Genomic DNA, 19,651 nt, shown 5'->3' with positions numbered 1-19,651 from the left:
CAGCAGAAAAACAGCAACAAAACAGCAGAAAAACAACAGTCCAAAACAGCAGAAAAACAGCAAAAAACAGCAGAAAAAACAGTAGAAAATAGCCAAAAAAAAATCAGCAAAGCAATAGAACAACCAGGTTATTGAAGCTGGTAAACCAGCAGAAAAACAGTTGCAAACTGTTTGAAACAAGCAAAAAAATAGCAATAGACAATGAAAGCAATGGAAAGATAAAATTGAACAATAGACAATGAAAGCTAAATAGGCTTACATACCAGCTTCATCCTAACGTCCTCATGGCTGGTGGCCCCACTAGTGTGTCGAAATCCACCCTTATCCGAGGCCCTGACCTTCTTCCCATTTTCGCTTTGCTTTAAAAACGTCGGATCAGTTGCCCAGAAGTGCAGCAGTTTCTTCCAGTTATCATCACGGATCCACTTAGGCTGCAGGACTTTTTGACGGGCTCTACGTAACGCATGCTTAAGTATATTCCCCGCCTTTTTCTCGAAATTTTGTGCTACTAGTGTCTCATGTTCCGGGTTCCAAAAACACTTTGTCTGCAATGAAATTAAAATATTTTCATTAATATATATGGAACATTCCATAAACAATCAACAAATAGTTATATTATTTTACTACAAATAATAAATACCCTGAATTCTAGAAACATCTGCTTCTTCAGATCCACCGGCACCTTGCCCCAAGACGAAATGGCGCCTCTATAGAGTGATTTGACTGACTGTGAAACCCTTTTAGTTGCTTTGCATGGATAGAAGCTGCATCCAAACCAAAGAATTAATTTAAATAATACCTTAAACGTTTTAGAATAAAGTAAATAACTTAAGAAAATTCAATATATTTACCCGTATCCAACTGGCTTGATTATAAGACGACCAGACCCATCAACTGTCTCAATGTCTCCTGGTCGGGGAGGTTCTTCATCAGAATCAGAGCTACTTTCTTGAGGCTCCGCCATCACAACATTTGGGTTATATGAGGTCGATGGCTGTGATACAGTCGGGCTGGGTGTAGCAGTCGGGGTACCGCTCATACTCGCTCGCTGTGATACATGATAATAATCAGGGAGGCCATGTGAGATAGTGCGTGGTGTGCCAGGCGACTGAGATCTTTGTTGTGGTTCTGTTTGGCCCTGAGGCAAAAAAAAAAAAGGGCGTGCTGTCACATGACTGGTCGGCTGACTCCATGCCAACCCATTGAAGTACTCATAATGTGGCAATGGAGGGCCACGTGGTGAGATGCACGGGAGTGGAGATCGATCTCTGCCAGGAATCCTAAGGGTTCCGGGCACTAGGCCCTCTGGTGGTATAAATGGAGGCTTCTTTTTTGACTTTTTTGGGGCTTTAGCAATACCTTTACCCTTATTATCACCCGCCATCTACAAAATAAAAAAAACATGGTTAGAAAAAATGGTGAACTAGACAGACATACAAGTATAGAGAAGAGCAGAATAGTGTAATTTGTATACCAACTGATCTAGTTACAAATCAGCTGCTTCTGCATAAAATTATCAAACAATACACAACAACAATAACTCGTGATTGCATAAAATTATCAGCAGTACACAACAAGCATAACTTGTAATACAAATGGAAGCTTAAGTATTCGAATACTAATAAGTCTTCCATTAATCAACTAAATAAAACGACACATATTTAATAGTTCTAAAATGAAAAACATGCTAATTTTCATCACTTTCTTCCTCTTCTGACCATTCATCCTCGTCGGTTGTTTCATTTTCAGCAATTTCAGCATTTTCTTCTACAACTTTATTAATTTCTTCTACGTCGATTTCTTCTAACATATGTTCTGCATGCTCCAGTTCAGTTTCTAATTCAGGGTCGACTATTTGGTTAATGTGTGTTGTGTCGTCATTCTGAAAGGCAGCAGGCAGGTCATTCTGAACTTCCACACGACCAATAGGCTTGGTTTTAATAACCACCCACCACTCTGACTTATCTGGTCGCAATGGATAAGGGACATAGTACACCTGCTTAGCGGTGTGTGCAATGATGAAAGGATCGTAAGCTGCATACCTCCGCGTGTGTTTTACTTCAATGATATTAGAATCTTTCAGTACCCTCGTACCTCTTTTTGGGGTTGGATCAAACCAGTTGCACCGAAACAAAACAATTTTTTTTCTTGGCCAACCAGAATACTGTAATTCTAAAATCTCTTCAATTACACCAAAAAAATCAACACCATCAGCACCTTTAACCCACACACCACTTTTATTAGTTTTCATATGGTTAGCACATTCTCGGGTATTAAATTTGAAACCATTAACCACATATTTATCCATACAATCGGTACCAATGGGTCCCCAAGACAAGTCCTTCAAAAATTGTTCATAAAAACCACAAGGTGTATTGTGAACCTATCAACAGTTAAGAAATAGAAAGTTAGAAATAGTAGATTTCAAAACTTTAAATTTTGTAATTATGGTAGCTTTGTGTTAGAAAATTATAAAACTTACGTAATTGTTAAACCACGTTGCAAATTGGTCGTACACTTTTTCTTGGCCATGTATCTCCACAAAAAGACTGTGCAACAAAGTGGTATTTAGGTTAGTTGCTATTACATTTTAAATGAATAGTTTATGCAATTTCTTTTCAACTTACTCATAATAAGGTTGAACTTCTGAGCAATTTAACAAGATATGTGTGGATGCCGATTTATCCTCCATCTGATTCAATTGTCTGACACGTTTTTTTGACCCATCACCTGGTCGATTAAAGATCGATATCGGCTCCGGTAAAGAATTATTCACACCCCCATCATAGTGTCGATTAGGCCTGTTTCTCAAACAAGCCACATCGTTCCCAAAGTAGTAAGAACAGAAATGGGATGTTTCCTTGGCAAGGTAAACTTCGCACATTGAGCCTTCCACTTTCGATTTCTGTTTGATAGCCCTTTTTAACTTACTAATACACCTGCATTTCTATTGTGTTATGTATGAATAAAAAAAATGATTACATAGGAATAAAAAGTTAGTCAATACCTCTCGAAAGGATACATCCACCTATATTGTACTGGGCCTCCGAGTCGGGCTTCGTATACAAGGTGAACGGCAACATGTTCCATCACATCAAAGAACCCTGGAGGAAGAATCCTCTCCAACTTGTTTGTGATAACAGGAATATTATAATCCATCCGACAAAGGTTATCTTCCCTCAACGTACTGGAACACAAGTCTTTGAAGAACAAACTAATTTCTGTCATAGGTTTCCAGATTCGTTCAGGCAAGCCACTAAATGCAATTGGGAGTAATGTTTCCATGAAAACGTGGCAGTCATGACTTTTCATCCCTTGTATCCTCCCTTGGTCCAAATCAACACGTGTTCTAAAATTTGATGCATGCCCATCTGGCATCTTCAAGTCCCGGACCCACTCACAAATCTTACGCTTCTGCTCAGTTGTGACAGAATAGCTAGCCTTAGGCTTGAATAACCTGTTTTGTTTCAGCTGCAACTCTAACTCTTTTCGTCGACAATACTCAGGCAAGTCCATTCTAGCCTTAACATTATCTTTGGTCTTGTCCTTTACATCCATCACTGTGTTAAACAAATCATCAAAGTAATTTTTTTCAATGTGCATGACATCAAGATTATGTCGAAGAAGATTATCCTTCCAATATGGCAACTCCCAAAATATGCTCTGTTTTGTCCAGTTATGGTAAACCCCATACCCTTCAAACCTGTACGGTTCTTCTTCAGTAACCTTTGGGAGGTTCTGAACTCTCTCCCAGATATCCTCACCAGACAATATTGGAGGTGGACAGTCTTGTTCAATTGTATTCTTCTTGAATGCATTTTTCATTCTCCTAAAGGGGTGATCCATCGGCAAGAACCGACAGTGACAATCAAACCATGAATTTGTTTTGCCGTTTTTTAAAGTGAAAGACTTAGTATTCTCCATGCAGTAAGGACATGCTAACTTTCCGGCTGTTATCCACCCGGACAACATCCCGTATGCAGGAAAATCATTAATAATCCACATTAAAGCAGCCCTCAAATTAAAATTCTGCTTGCGCGAAATGTCATATGTCTCAACCCCTACGGCCCACAATTGTTTCAGTTCATCAACCAGTGGTTGCAAGTACACATCAATCAAAACTTTTGGATTACGAGGGCCAGGAATAATGCAGTTAAGGAATATATATGGACTAGGCATACACATCTCAGGAGGAAGATTATACGGGGTTATGAACACGGGCCAGCAAGAATACGGAGCAGCAGAAATAGAATGCGGAGTGAATCCATCTGAACATAAACCCAACCTGACGTTACGTGGTTCAACTGCAAAGTCCGGATAGGTTCTATCAAAATGCTGCCAAGCCTCCCCATCAGATGGATGACACATAACACCCGGTGGCCTTCTAGTTTCACTGTGCCATCTCATATGAGGGGCAGAACTATTAGAGGCATACAACCTCTTTAACCTTGGTATAAGTGGTAAATAATGCATCGCCTTAACAGCAACTCTCTTCCCACTGCGAGTCTGCTTAAACCGATTACTACCACAAAACTTACAAGATTCTAGACCGACATCGTCCTTATAGTATAACATGCAACCATTTTCACAACAATCAATTCTGACCGACAACAGTCCCAACTTGGACACCAATGTCTTTGCCTTATAGTAATTATCGGGTATCTCTAGAGTGGAGTCAACTAATTCATGCATGAGGTCAATAAAAGAATCCATTGCCCCCTCAGAAACATTGTTATCTGCTTTGATACTCAACAATCTAACGGCGACAGACAACTGAGAGTGCGGACTCCCATCCTTTAAGGGCTGGCTAGCTTTATTTAACTTTGCATAAAAACGTTTGGCCTCTTCATTGGGAGCTTCTTCAACATGGCCACCAGATTCAAATTCCGAATGCATGCCATATGCATCCTGAACCATGTCGTGCATTCTGGAATTTTGGACATTACGTTCTACCCTCCTGCTACTTTCACCGACTTCAAAGTTCTGAGATCTAACAAAATTGTTGTGTGTTTCCCCGTGACTAGTCCACACTGTATAATTACTTTTAAAGCCTTTTTCGTACAGATGAAGCGTAACAAGCTCTGGGGTCTCGTAATTCATACATTCACATTTAGCACAAGGACACCTAACCACACCATGAACTATAAAACCCTCAAGTGACTTTGCGTATTCAACAAAAGCATGGACACCGGCTATAAATTCAACCCTCATCCCTAATGGATCATCATAAGATCTATTGTACATCCATCTACGAGAATCCATCTACACAAATAGCACAATGTTTGAACTTGTTAAACTAATACTTAGTTTATATGTTATTAGTAAAAGAATCACCAACCATAATTACCATAATTCTCAAAAAGGGCATCATAAGAGAACAATGAAGAATTCACATTCAAGCTAAGCACCATTTAACTAATTGCTTAAACAAACAAATCTCTTGACATATTCATAGAAGCTCATATGAGTTGCTCGAAAAAAGACAAAGAAGTCGTGTACAGTATGTGCCAAAAAGCTAGTGTACAATAAGCAATGTAAGCATCATTTCCTCTTTTTATAAGCTAAGCCTTTGTTTCTTATGAATAGAGTACAGATTTATGATGAGAAATTTCAACGCTAATGTCCAGCGGTTACTGAATATTCACCTAAGAGAATATGTAAGCTTATAAGATTCCTCCAATTAGCAATATTGTTGCCAGATTTCGACCTCATGAGGTCGAAATTCAAAATGTTGCCCAGGTTTTCGACCTCCTGCGATCTAATTCTAATTTGTGGGTACAATTTCGACCTCATGAGGTCAAAATTATCAATATCTTCGACCTCATAAGGACAGATAGGAAAAGAAACTCATCAAATAGTCCTTAATCACACAAGTTGGCCATAAAATTTAAACCCACATATAAAAAGCTGCTAAACCCACACAAGTTGCTAAACCCACATATAAAAAGCAAAATCTTGGTTATCTAGGCATCAAACTTTAAGCAATGAGGGACAAACTAAGAAACCCACATGGATATTCTGGGGAAAAGAGAAAATAACTAAATAAATAAATTAAAAAAACTTACAGTGGGGTTGGGGCGTCAGTGGCGGGGAGGGGTGTGGTGGGGGTGGAGTGTCGGCGGCGGCGTAGGGTCTGGTGGGGTGGGAGTTTTAATTTAATTAGCCTTTGGTAATTGGTGGAAATGGAGTACGTATTGTGGAAATGGCGTAGGTCTGCTGAAGTTCTTTTGGTAATTAGCCCGATTGAAGTTTAATTTGGGGGAGTATATAACTATTGCAGGTTTTTGGATTTCGACCGCGTGCGGTCGAAATGTGTTTCTTCTTTTTTTTAATTAGTTATTTTATTTATATAATTTAATTTTAAAAAATATTTTTTCTCATTTATTATTTGTACAAAAATAGGTTTCGACCTCATGAGGTCGAAATACAAAAAAAAATAATAAAAAAAAAAATCTGAAAATTTCGACCTCATGAGGTCGAAGTCCAAAAAAAATAAAAATAAAAATTAAATTCTGAAAATTTCGACCTCATGTGGTCGATTTTTTTTCGACCAAAAAATGAGGTCGAAAATATGCGGTCGAAAAAACCCGTTTTTTTAGTGGTGTCTTGCTCTCATACCTTATCAACTATACAATGAATAATTGAAAACTCAGCTTTGTTAGCAAGCTCCAATGGCGGCATCGAGTGAACATTCTGGAAAGTGAGAAGACGAGAGAGAAAATTAGAGACATTACCATTTGGATTTTATTTCTTTTCTAACTCGGTGTTCGATTGTCGTCTTGAACCCCGACTAATAGGGGCCTCGATTAATCCGGATTTGTGCTGTGTAAGTCCCATTAAACTAGGACCCTAATTACCATAACTAATAATACTATTAAATTATCAAACATTACAAGATTTTCTTTACAAAACATATACAGCATCCAACAAATCCCACAAAACTAAGAATTTTGTCTTTTATTTCACACAAACACTAGTCATTATTGTTCCCATCCCCTCTGACAGTTGCCGCTCCTCTACTGCTGCCCATTGCTGTTGCTCCGCCAACAAATTGTTGGAGCTTCACCGAAATGTTTATTTTTTCCGTCACCTGGATTTGTTTTTTTCTTGGGATCTCTCTGCTATGGATTTTTTTCCGTTGTTGTTTTTTTCCTTTGTTGAAGTTCTCTATCGTGGATTTTACACATCTTACCCTCGTGTATATATCATATGTATGTCATGTGTATATCATGTATATAATAATGATACACGTGATATGCATAAGACATTCACAAAATATACACATAATACACTATTATTCTATGTGGATGTTACTATATGTACAATGGTACAAACAACATAGAGTAACACACACCTGATATGCACTCTACATACACCAACATCCATTCCACAGACACCAGACATTAATAGTGGGCATAAAACTAAAAAACCAAACTGCATTAATTGGGTTATTTGGTTTTGATTCATCGGTTCATCGATCCGATTTCGGTATTAGTTTGTAAATTTTTGGCATTCGATTCTGTCTCATTTTTAATGTCTCGGTATTTTGGTATTTCTATTAACCGTAATACCAAACTATGTTCTTTTTTCTCTTATTGTACTACAATTTCCTTGACCAAAGACTGGTCCACGGAAACTTTGCTGCAGTCAAACTTTCTGCAATTCCTTCACATTCTACTTTCTGCTTCTCAAATGATATCTTTATGTATCTCTTTATTTTCCTCCTATATTTTGCAATTCAAAATCACTAGCATTACAAAATTTCAACATCTTTCTTGCATGGTTTCACCAATAAACGTTAACTTTCATTTTTCTGTTGTCTTCCTCGTGCATTCCTCAATATGGAAAATTATGGCGCTGACAATAATGGTGAGTTTAATAGACTTATAAGTGAATTAACTCAAATAAGGGACCTCATTCAACAACTCCCACTTTAAAGCACAAACAAAAAAAATCTCATTTTGAATAAGAAAATAGCTCATTACTGAAAAATCAAACCAAATTAATTTTAGTTCAGTATTGGCTATGGTAATGATCCAACAAGTCGTTTTGAGATCTAGGCCCTATACACTATTTAAAACCTCCCTTAGAATCATTTGATGATTTATGACTTGCGAGAATGGGTAGCACAAATCTCTAGAGGCTTATGAGCGTTTGGAGCACTTAACCCTGAACTACTGCATGAAGTTCATAGAGTTGAGCAAAGTCAACATTTTGATTATACGAGCTTGGATTCTTGATTTGAAGGTTCCATAGGTTCGTACGATAATTTTGGACTTGTGTGTATGTTTGAATTAGGGGCCAAGAGGCCCGGGTGCGATTTAGCACTATTATATGAAAATTTGGAGTTTAAGATTCATAAGTTTAACTTGAGGGTTGACTTTGCGTTGTAGAATTTTTCTTTGTGGTTTGAGACTTTGGTCAAGTCTATATAGTGTGTTTTGATGTGTTGGAAAGATTTGATTAGATTTCAATGAGTTCCAGATGAGTTTTAATTGTGTTGTGATCGTATTTGGTGTTTGGACATATTAAGCTTATCTTAATCCCAAGAATAAATATTCCATTTTTTTCATCTGGTAGGTTAGACTTTGATGAATGATGAGATATTCTCATCGAATGTAGAACACGCTTATTATTAGCTAGATTATGATTAGCTTGGTTCTATTATCTAACCTCTCTTAAATTAAACCATAGATAGTTAGTTTATGTATGAGTTCTCCAATTCCCTTCTATGGATTGTTTCTTTAATTGAATGTTATTGTAATTTGTATCAAGTTTTCTTTTGATTATTCTCGATGTTAAGTATTTGCATCTTAATTACTTGGTCAATCTTTTCTATGTTAGCTATCTTGGATAATGATTATTATTAACTCATCCATGTGTTCAACTAGTTCTAAATTGAGTGCTTGATAGCTTTAACCCTAATGCATTTTTTGTGTATCCATTTATTTGCTTTCCTATCAATCTTCGATTGTTCTTAGAGTGAGTTATATTTGTAACCGGTTCTTTGAATCTTCCTAGGTTAAACACTATCATTTGGTATTAGAGGTTATGGTAGTGATTTTTCTTATAATCATTGTTTTAAGTCTGATTTTCATATCATAAAATCACCAAAGAAAAAAAAAAGAAACTAAAAACTATTTGTCATTGTTCGAAATTCTTCAATTGGGAAATTCTCTTTTTAAAATCTGTGATTAGATTCAAGCTTTTATTGTGAGTTTTGTTGAGGTTGTAGCACACCATTCTAGATTCGAGGTGTAAATTTGAATTTCATTGAAGAAGTTGAGTTGATTTTTTAAAATTCAAATCTAATTTTTGAAATTGAAAGTGTTTGGGTGTGATTGAAATTTGTCCTACATAGCTAAGAGATCTTGAATGTGAAGTTTGAGCTTGATTGAAGTTGAGTTAAGTACTTTGGGTTCGGAAATTTATTTCACATTTGAAGAACTCTATGTTCTTGAAGAGGATTTCAAGATTTGAATTCAACGTGTTATAATCGACTGCGTGTTGAAGAAAACTCCATTCTGCTACCAGTCTTCTACAGCTATAAAACGCATGTCATTAAGAACAAAATTAGAAGTTTAAACTTAATTTTTTTTCTAAATATAGAAAAATGACATTTTTAACTAACTAATTAAGAAACCGTACCACATAAAATGAAATAGATTGAGTGTAACGACCTGTTTGGTCATTATTTCATCTTCGACCCATTTACCCTCGTTGACCCTTCCCGAGCCTTGTTAGTGCGTTGTTGACCCGTGGGGATGGGTGGTATGATTCCCGAAATGATCGGGCGATAATTATGATGACTTTTGTGAGATAGAGGCTTAAAGTGAAAAACGTTTGGCAAATAGCTGACTTTTGAGTGAACGGAACTTTTTCAGAAATCTGTCCAATTCGAGAGGTCCGGATGATCAATTATGGCTTGGTGGGATGTTCGATTCGGTTCTTGAGGCACTTGAGAGCTCTTTGGGTCATTGATTGGAAAGTTAGTATTTGGTCATTGGGTGTTGACTCGGTCAAAGAGACCTCTATTGGGAATTCTAAGACCGCGAGTGAGTCCGTAACATGATTTTGTGTTTACATACATGGATGGTTTGTATCTGGAAGGTCTCGAGTGATTGTCGGATTTAGGGATTTGGGATTGTGAAAAACCCGAAAGTTTTTGGTGTCTGGTGTCTGCCGTAGTAGCACCAGGATCACGGTAGCAGTCCCGTCGTGGCGGAGGACCAGGAGCTATTACTGGCTAGTGGGGCTTGTGTTGAGTCGCCACAGTGGATGGGGATCCGCTGTGGCGGACTCGCGATAACGAAGGTGTGACCGTTGTAGTGGGCCCGCTATGGCGGATTAGTCGCCATTGCAGCGGATGACGCGGACAAAATCCTATTTAATGCCTTAGTTAAAACCCTTATTTTCTATCACTTCATTTATTGACCCTAAGCACCCTTGGAGGCGATTTGAGGTGATTTTTGGCTAGTTTCTTCTTGTGGGTAAGTCTCCTAACCTTAGCCTTCATCCTTTGTCTTTCATAAGTTTTAACCCATGCTAGGAGTCTATAGAACTTAAGCAATAAAGATGGGTTTAATGGTTTCTTCACTAATGGAGTTTTAGTCTTTCAAAATGGGATTGGTTAATGGATTTAACTTCTTTAAAGTATGGAATTTGATGAGATAATAAGTAATAAGCTTGAATCTTCCATTAATGTTGATGAAGTTGATTGTTGGAAAGTTTTGTACTTAAATAACGAATTTGACACATTCTTGAGTTACTTTAGCAAATGATTGATAGGATTGTTCTCCTCGAACGTTGAGTTGCAAGTTTCACTTTCACAATACTCATTTTACCCTTATGGACCGTTTTCCCCTTTCTCCATAGTTGAATTTGATTCGAAAGTTGAGTATAGCAATATGGGTATTGTTCTTCCTTATTTCTGATTTAGAACTCGATTATGAATACACTGTGAGTATTTGGAGGCGCTACGAAAGGGCAAGGCAAAGTGTGATTTCTTGTGCTCCCGTTGGGCTACCAGGTAGGTTACGGCTTACCTTTCGGTTAGACTCCAATTAGTGAAATATACGTGGGAGTTAGATATTGACGGGGAAAGCATGCTAGGCCTTCGGGTATGGAGTTGGGATGAAATTCTATTAGGTTGGTTGCTGTTGATTGTGGCTTGTCTCCCTGTTATTATGTTTAGGCTTGTTGCCTTATTTGTTGTGTTGTGATACGTGTTTGCTTTCATTTCTCCCTTGTTGTGTCATTTATCATCGGAGAAAGGATAGATAATGAGATTCAGCCTGAATCGTGATGTATACTTATAATAATACACGGTTGAAATCTTGATTATGACTTCCTATTGATGACGAATCATGCATGACATACATTCTCATTTCACATGTATATTGATATCAAATTGTGACTTGGTACTGATGATGATACATGAGAAAATTGAGCACTTTAGTGACACAAGACTTAGTTGTGAGGTGTACTTGCTGTATTTGGAAGTGAAGTGTGTCATAAACTCTTTATGTTGATTGAGATGTTTTGTATGATTCATTCCATGGTTGAGCTGATTTATCTAAGTCCTGATATGGCTTATGGCATTATGACTTGTACTTTAATTGGCATTTGATTTCATTGATTTATCATGCTTATTTTTGAGTTGGTGATTCATATTGGGGTTCTAGACTTGAACCAATCTTGCATACAATTTATATATATAAGGCACATTTGATAGGGGGTGAGGATGTGGCCTACTTGTGAACTCGTGATCTGGGGTCTGTTCCGCAGCGAGTGGGCTCATGATCCGAGGTATGTTCCGGAGTGAGTGGTACATGGACACCATGGGTCCCCCCCCCCCCCCCCCCCGGGTCATGATTATTGTGCGAACAATGCCTTTAGCACGTGTGTACAAGTTTGAGGTATTTGGCCAGTGCATTGCATTGGACATCATTACATTTCATCCTACATCATCATATGGTTTTGCATTTTTGATCTGGCATGGTTTGTTTGTACTATTGTTGTGGTATAGATATGATTATAGACTGGACTTGAATGTGGATTAGTGACTCCACCTAGGTTCAGGACTTAGATTTGTGATTATTGATTTGAGATTGTTGAGACCTGGCAGACTTGTGGTTTAGAAGCTTCACCTAGGCTTATGACTTGGACGGCGAGTTCCTGTATGAATTATGTGTGGGTGGAAGCTCTTGATATATTGGGATAATGTGATTCGTGATTATGCTTGATTGCTTATCTGTCCACTTGTTGATTTCTTTCTTAATATATGCGAACTTATTGTTGTCGGCCTATGATACCTACCAGTACTTGTTGTTTGTACTGATGCTACTCTTGTTGTGCTCTTCTTTGAGTGCAGAGTTTATTACTAGTTCCAGCTCTCGTCCTCGAGAGTGATCTGAGTCTACTTGACAGGAATTCCAGGGTGAGCATTCGGGCTAGATCCATAACCCGGAGACTCTTCCTTTGTATCTGACTGTCTACTCTGTATTTTTGAGACAGTATTGATATTTGAGATTTGTACTTCCTATCACACTTGTATCTATGTAATAGTGGCTCTTGTACTAGTAAAGACTAGATTTTGGGGTTATTATTACTTCCTCACTTATTATTCATATGATTTGAATCTGTTGGCTAAATCATTGTTTATTTCCGCATAATTTTTGTAAATGACTAAAATGATTTGGGAATGATTCACTTACCTAGGGAGACAGTGTAGGTGCCATCACAATTCACGAATTGGATCATGACATCGAGCGTGGAAAATTTGTGTCAGACAGCATGTGGTGTGAATACGAATTTCCATCTCATAACTCTCCTTCTCTGTATCTTACTTACTCCAATTGACACAAAGAAAAAAGCAAGATTTTTTGACACAAACGTATGCTCATTCATTATTTTATGTGAAGTTTTTGATTAGATAAGAAACTTAACGAATAAAGAAAGATTTTTTATGCAAAATTTAAATATATGTACATTACTAAAATTGCACTTATTATGAATGACTAAATAAGTGGTGATGAGAGTACGTATATCTTTTCATTTTCGATCTTCTAGTAAATACTTTCTTCGTTTCAATTGGTTTGTCCGATTTTGACTTGATACGGAGTTTAAGAAAGTAAAAAAGACTTGTAAATTTATGATTTTAAATTAAAGATATGTAGCATGTACCAAAATGCTCTTCATTCTTGTTGTCTTAAACATGACACGTGAAAAATTGTAATTAAAAAGTTGACGAAAAGAGATTTTTTTTTTTAAACAGACTAAAAATGAAATTAAGAGAAACAAATTAAAAAGAGAGTAAATGATTTTTATTATGGAAAAGGGTCAAAAATGCCCTTAATGTTTGAGAAATGGTTAAAAAATCGCCCATAACGTATTAAGAATAATTCAAAAATGCGTTCCTTCCACCTATTGGATTAAATTTGTCCCTAGCTTTATTTTCAAACTTAAAATTGCCCTTCCATTAGCAACACGATTATATGACATTTAATCCCAATAAAACATATGTTAATTCATTTCACTTATATAACGATCTTTTAAGATGCCACAGTTATCTCAGACAGAATTCATATCTTGGGATTTGTTTTTTTTAAAAATAGCATCTGCTGTCGAGTCTTTTTTTCACTTTTTTTTTTTTTTTTTTTTTGTCCATACAAAGTTATTTTGTAATTTTGTCATGATTTTAGACTTTCTATACCAACTTGTTTATATACATTTTTGCATAAATCTGTGGAGTGCGTAATGTTTGGCCCGTCCCTATCATTTTCTTAGTCTGCGTAAATCTAGTATTTTAAGCAGTTTGTTTTTTTAAGGATTTAAACCAGTTCATTTGTACTCAACCATTTGTGAACATTTAAGAAGTTGCCAAGACTTTCTTAATGAACTATTCTGTCGCTCTAATGAATTTAGTAGTCTGATGAGGTTGTAAAGAACTTCAAGATTCCACTATCAAGAATTGTTTTCTTAATAATGTAAGAATCAACTCTTTCTTGCTCAATGCGTCTTTTAGTTCAGATGAAAAATGCTACAAAGACAGCTCGGTTTGCTAGTTTAAATACATGTACTGTGAATGAAGTATTGAGGCCGATGTATATCTTCCTAAGTTGGATAAATTTTGTTTCAGTTTTTCTTTCATTTCGTATACAGCCTTTCTCGCTTTGGTTGCCTTTCTATTCTTATGTAGTTGGATCAGCTTATAGTTGAAGACATACACCATCACAGTGTACGTTTTAGAAGCATTTTTAATTACATGTCATATAATTTCAACTTTAAACTTGAAAATAAAGTTAGGGACAAATTTGATGTAATAGGTGGAAGAAGGGTATTTTTGAGTCATTCTTAATACATTAAGGACATTTTTTATCTAATAGGTGGAAGGAGAGGCAAATTTGATCCAATAGGTGGAAGCAGAGGCAAATTTGATCCAATAGGTGGAAGGAGAGAATTTTTGAACAATTTCTAATACATTACGCCGCAGAGGCGGAGCCAAGATTTGAAGCTTGTGGGTTCGGGATGCTAATTCGTTTAAGTTACTGGGTTCGAAAGTAACTATTTATACCTATTCAATGAATTTTTTAAGACAAATACAGGATTTGAACCAAAATTACTGGGTTCGGCCGAACCCACAAGCCGCATGCTGGCTCCGCCCCTGCATTACGGGCATTTTTAACCCTTTTCCATTTTTATTATAGTGTGAGTTATTCAAGCAAGTCATGTCATTAAGAGTAAAATTGGAATATACTACAGTCAAACCTCTTTATAATGACAGCGTTTGTCTGAAAATTTCATGACTGCTATAGTGAGATGCTGTTATGTATGCATACTGACATTTGATGTTTGGATCTCATTTACCTGTTATAAACAAAATTACACAATTTTTTTTTTGTACTTTTTATGTTATAAACGAAAACAAAATACTTGTTAATTTTAAAAACTCAATTGATTTTCATATTTCATTAATTAAAAATTGATGTGACTGATAAATCCATAACTAGTTGTACCGTACCGATAAAGAATTAAAATTTAAGGAACATATGCATTTAAAATTAATTGAAAATTTAAATATTTCAAGTTTGACGTAAGAATTTTACAATAATAGGTTGTTTCATTTGAGCCTCTTAGTGATAATATAATGCTTGAATTAACGAAAAGTTTTGTCCAAACTTTCAGCAAAAAGGAACTCAATAGCTTTCCCTTGATGATTACGATAAATATTTTAATATTACATGATATTTTTCTTACAAAATATTATTACACAATATTTGAGTATGGCTGTTATAGAGAGGTAATTTTACAAAGAGTGTATCGCTATAATGAATGTCACTGCTGTTATAGGTAGAATGTTGTTATAGATAAGTAAAATATAACATGAAAAATCGGTTAGGGAGAAAATTAGGCCGTTATAGTGAAATGCTGTTATAACGAATGACAATTATAGGGACTGTACTTTCTTAATTTTCAATAGAAAAGTGTCATTCTTTTTAGTATATATATCATGTTAACATATCATGGTCGGGTAATAGAATTGGAAAAAAACTTACTCGAACCAATATTTACTCCAACAGCCTGTTTGGATGGGCTTAAAAAAAGCAGCTTATAAGCTGAAAATAGCTTATAAGCTAAAAAAAATTTGGGGTACTCAACTTTTTTTTTTTTTTGGCTTATAAGTTGTTTTCAGCTTATAAGCTGCTTTAGATAAGCTAAGCCAAACAGGTCCAATTATTTTTTTGGGCTTACTTTAAGCACAAAATGACTTTAAGCTGGCCAGCCAAACACTCAAAAAAACTGAAAATAGCTTATAAGCTGTTTTCAACAACTTATAAGCCAATCCAAACAGGCAGCAAATCATGTTAGTATATCACGGTGAAGTGATAAACTTGAAGTTTGAATGTGTATTACTTAACTGAGAAGTATAATAATGTATGTAACGGCACACATTATGTATTCAAGAAATTAGTGTAATATATAGAACCTAAGTGCTTTTTTTCTTTTTAATATATCTCTATCGCTTCGTGAGTAAAGTATGTGAGTATTACTTAAGACCAGTTCCATCTTGATGAAGAAAATAATAAGCAAGGTCACCTGTGAACTCATATAACTTTGTGGCATACCATCAGACGACGTTGAAGCCAAAAAACTTAATAAGCGGACTCAAAGTATGTAAAAATTCCATACGTAATATTTTTTAACCATTATTGCCACTACATTAAAAGTTTTCTTTTCTTTTAAATTTCAAGGGGACTCAAAACTTTTATATACACGAGAAAATTATTTTTCCGTATTACATAGAAATTGTTGAATGAAGTGGATTCAATTGAACTTCCTCCAAACATGTGTCTCCACAACTGTTAAATCTACTCTACGTCTCTACCTACGTTAACAGAGAAGCTAGGACCTTGCCAGGTTCCAAAATATCAGGTCCCACGAAGTTATTGACCAAAGACATATTGCCAAAACACGTTCCTCCCCTTGCAACAATCAATGACGGAGCTAGAAATTTTGTCAAGGGTGTTCGAATTCATATAATCTATATATTAAGGTTGTTCAATATGTAATATATGTCTGTAATACGTAATAATTGACATGTATATACGGTATAATTTTTCGGCGAAGGGTGTTCAACCGAACACCGTTGCCGGGCTGTGGCTCCGCCACTGGCAACAATGCTAGGCGCCCATACTCACCGCCTTCTGACTCAAGGCATTCGCTACCACATTGGCCTTGCCCAAATGATAAAGAATAGTCATGTCATAGTCCTTAAGAAACTCCAACCATCTTTGCTGCCTCAAATTAAGATCTTTCTGATTGAATATATACTGAAGATTGCGGTGATTCGTGAACACCTCACAATGCACACAATAGAGATTGTGCATCCAAATCTTCAATGCAAATACCACCCCCGCCAACTTCAAATCATGAGTGGGGTAGTTTTCTTCTCGTGCACCTTCAACTGTCTCTAGGCATAAGCTATCACCTTGTCATTTTGCATCAACACGCATCCAAGACCAATCCATGAAGTGTCACGATACACTGTAAAGCCCTCTCCCTCCAATAGTTATGTCAGAATCGAAGTTGTGGTCAATAAAGCCTTGCACTCATCCGACCATTTGAATACCACGTTCTTCTGAGCAATTTTTGTCAACGAGGCAATATTGAATGCAAAACCCCCACAAATTGCCGATAGTATTCCGCGAGGCCTATGAGACTCCAAATCTCCATGGGTGACGTAGGTCTAACCAATCTCGAGCTGCCTCAATCTTCTTTATCATGATACATATATGGATAGTACATGTACAAAAAAACCACGGAACGAAGCCAAAACTCACACTTCAAGAGCTTATGTTTATTTTATTACAAGACGTAAATTGATGACTAAATCACCTAACATGTGTAATTTATCTACAGAAAATGACAAAAAAAATCTTTTTATGTTTGGAGGTAGATGCAAATTAATCTTTTAAATATACTTCTGAGTAGGTTTAATCCTTTAGTTTGCAAAGTGAGTTCTTTTAATTTCCATCAAATATTTTTATAAATTTGTATGTTAGATTTTAGGGGAATTATGACACAAAAAAAAAAAAAAAGATTTAAACAGAAATACTACTAATGTCCCTTCAAATCCTAGAAATTATAAGACAGAAAACTACACTAGACCCCCAAAATAGCAGAATTTGCATATCAAAAGTTACACCAACATCTAGAAATTAGACAGAAAAAGAGTAAAAATTGTAAAAACTACACCTCTAAATGTGACTTCTCGCAATTTTTTTTTTTTTTTTTTTTTAACAAATTTTTGAAAGTGTTCAGTTTTAACAAATTTCAACATCAACAATAACAACATATCAGTATAATTCCACAAGTGAGATTTTCTGGAGTGAATAGAGTGTAAGCAAACCTTACCCCACCAAGGAAGGTAGAGAGAGCGTTTCAAGTAGACCATCGGCTCACACTTTAAACAAATTTTAAAAATAAAATTACTTAAGAATAGTAAGGTTTATTTTGAACCTATCCCGCAATATAGGAACCAATTTCACATGAAAACAAAAAAGGAGAACGGGGACAAAAATCTCAGCCACGAAATGCGTGACACGTGCTGTGTTTGGTCATCGAGAAGTCAGCCCCTTTTTTCGTACTTTAACTTGTCTTGATTACCTCTTTATGTTAATCACGCCTGATTCTTCTATCAGACATGGACACGTGCCCTTGTTCCCCTTCACCTTAATTTATAAATTTTGGCCCCTTAATGTTTTTTAATTACTCTTTCGTTAGGGTTTGCAATAATTTTATTACCTATTAGAAGTAGGGGTTTTTTTCTACCAACATTCAGTAAGAAATTTGTGTTATAAAATATGATTTTTCCACATCATTCTCATCGAACCAGATCACTGAAAAACGCATGGTGGAAAAAATGTTCTCATTGAAATGTCGGGAAATTTCATTCCGTGTGAAAACACTACCATTTGAATTTTTCTCACCGACATGTAGGAATAGCCAATGAACATTTTTTAATTAGAAAATATATAGTGATTTTTTAGTAGTGTCACTTGTGGGCTTACATAGAGTTTGTTGTTGTTGTTGTTGTTATGAGGATTTTCTTATCATAATTATGTTTTAATGAAGGAAAGCTAATTTCTTTTATATGGAAGAAAAGGCTTTGAACTTCTATAATTGATTTTTTTTCATACTAATGCAATAACATTCACAATATAGTCATTAATTAAAAAATTCTTGTTTAGTGGAGGGATTATTCTCTCGATAGTTTTTGTACTTTCTTTTATAATAATTTTCTCATATGTATGTCAAATGATCAAATCACATTACAATATTGTATTTGGATATTTTTTTTGTTCTGATTTATCAAAATTTACTTAGCTTCTATATGACGCCTTTTTATTTTGATCCTAACAAATCTTTTTCCTATAATCTACTACATCACATGTTCTTTTTTTGCAAGTTAAGGAGCTATTTAGTTTTTAAATTTATTCGGAGTTATAGTACAATCAATCAATCTATTTTACTTCAGAGAATTACCCAAAGATGCTAAAAGTTTATACACGGCCACAAGGAAAATAATTACTAAATGAATTTACTTCAAGAAATACACAAACAAGAGGTAAACAAGAAAAGGGAAAATCTAGCATTCTTGGTTTGAATATGCCATAACACAATTTTTAGGTGATAAGATTTTAGTATTATACTTTTTTTTTCTTTATGGGGAATAATTAGATGAGTCTGCAACTTAAATGACCCAAAAAGTGGGGTTTGAGACCAAAATAACTCAGTTAAAAAAAAAGGAACCTAATTATCCTTTGCGCGCTAAATTAGTGCGCAATAGGGGTTATAGTTTTTTTTGGCACAATTTTAAAGCTCTCAAATTCACGTTTTTTTTATACTTTGACCAACGATTAGTTATGTTTCAAAACTCCGAAATATGAATATTTCATATAGAACTTGATATCTTTTTTTTTTGCGGACAATAATGTCGGCTCATTACATCAAGTTTACCTAAACGTTTGGATCGTCCTTTTAGGGGTTATAAAGTGTCCCGAAGTAAGTTTTGTTTGTTTGAATCTTGTTATCTTTAGGTTTAAGTCTTTTATTTTATAAGGTTTTGATTTAAGTGTTTTATTTTTTA

The sequence above is a fragment of the Lycium barbarum genome, chromosome 9, assembly GCF_019175385.1.
Source record: "Lycium barbarum isolate Lr01 chromosome 9, ASM1917538v2, whole genome shotgun sequence".
NCBI lineage: Eukaryota > Viridiplantae > Streptophyta > Magnoliopsida > Solanales > Solanaceae > Lycium > Lycium barbarum.
This window is presented reverse-complemented; position numbering follows the sequence as displayed.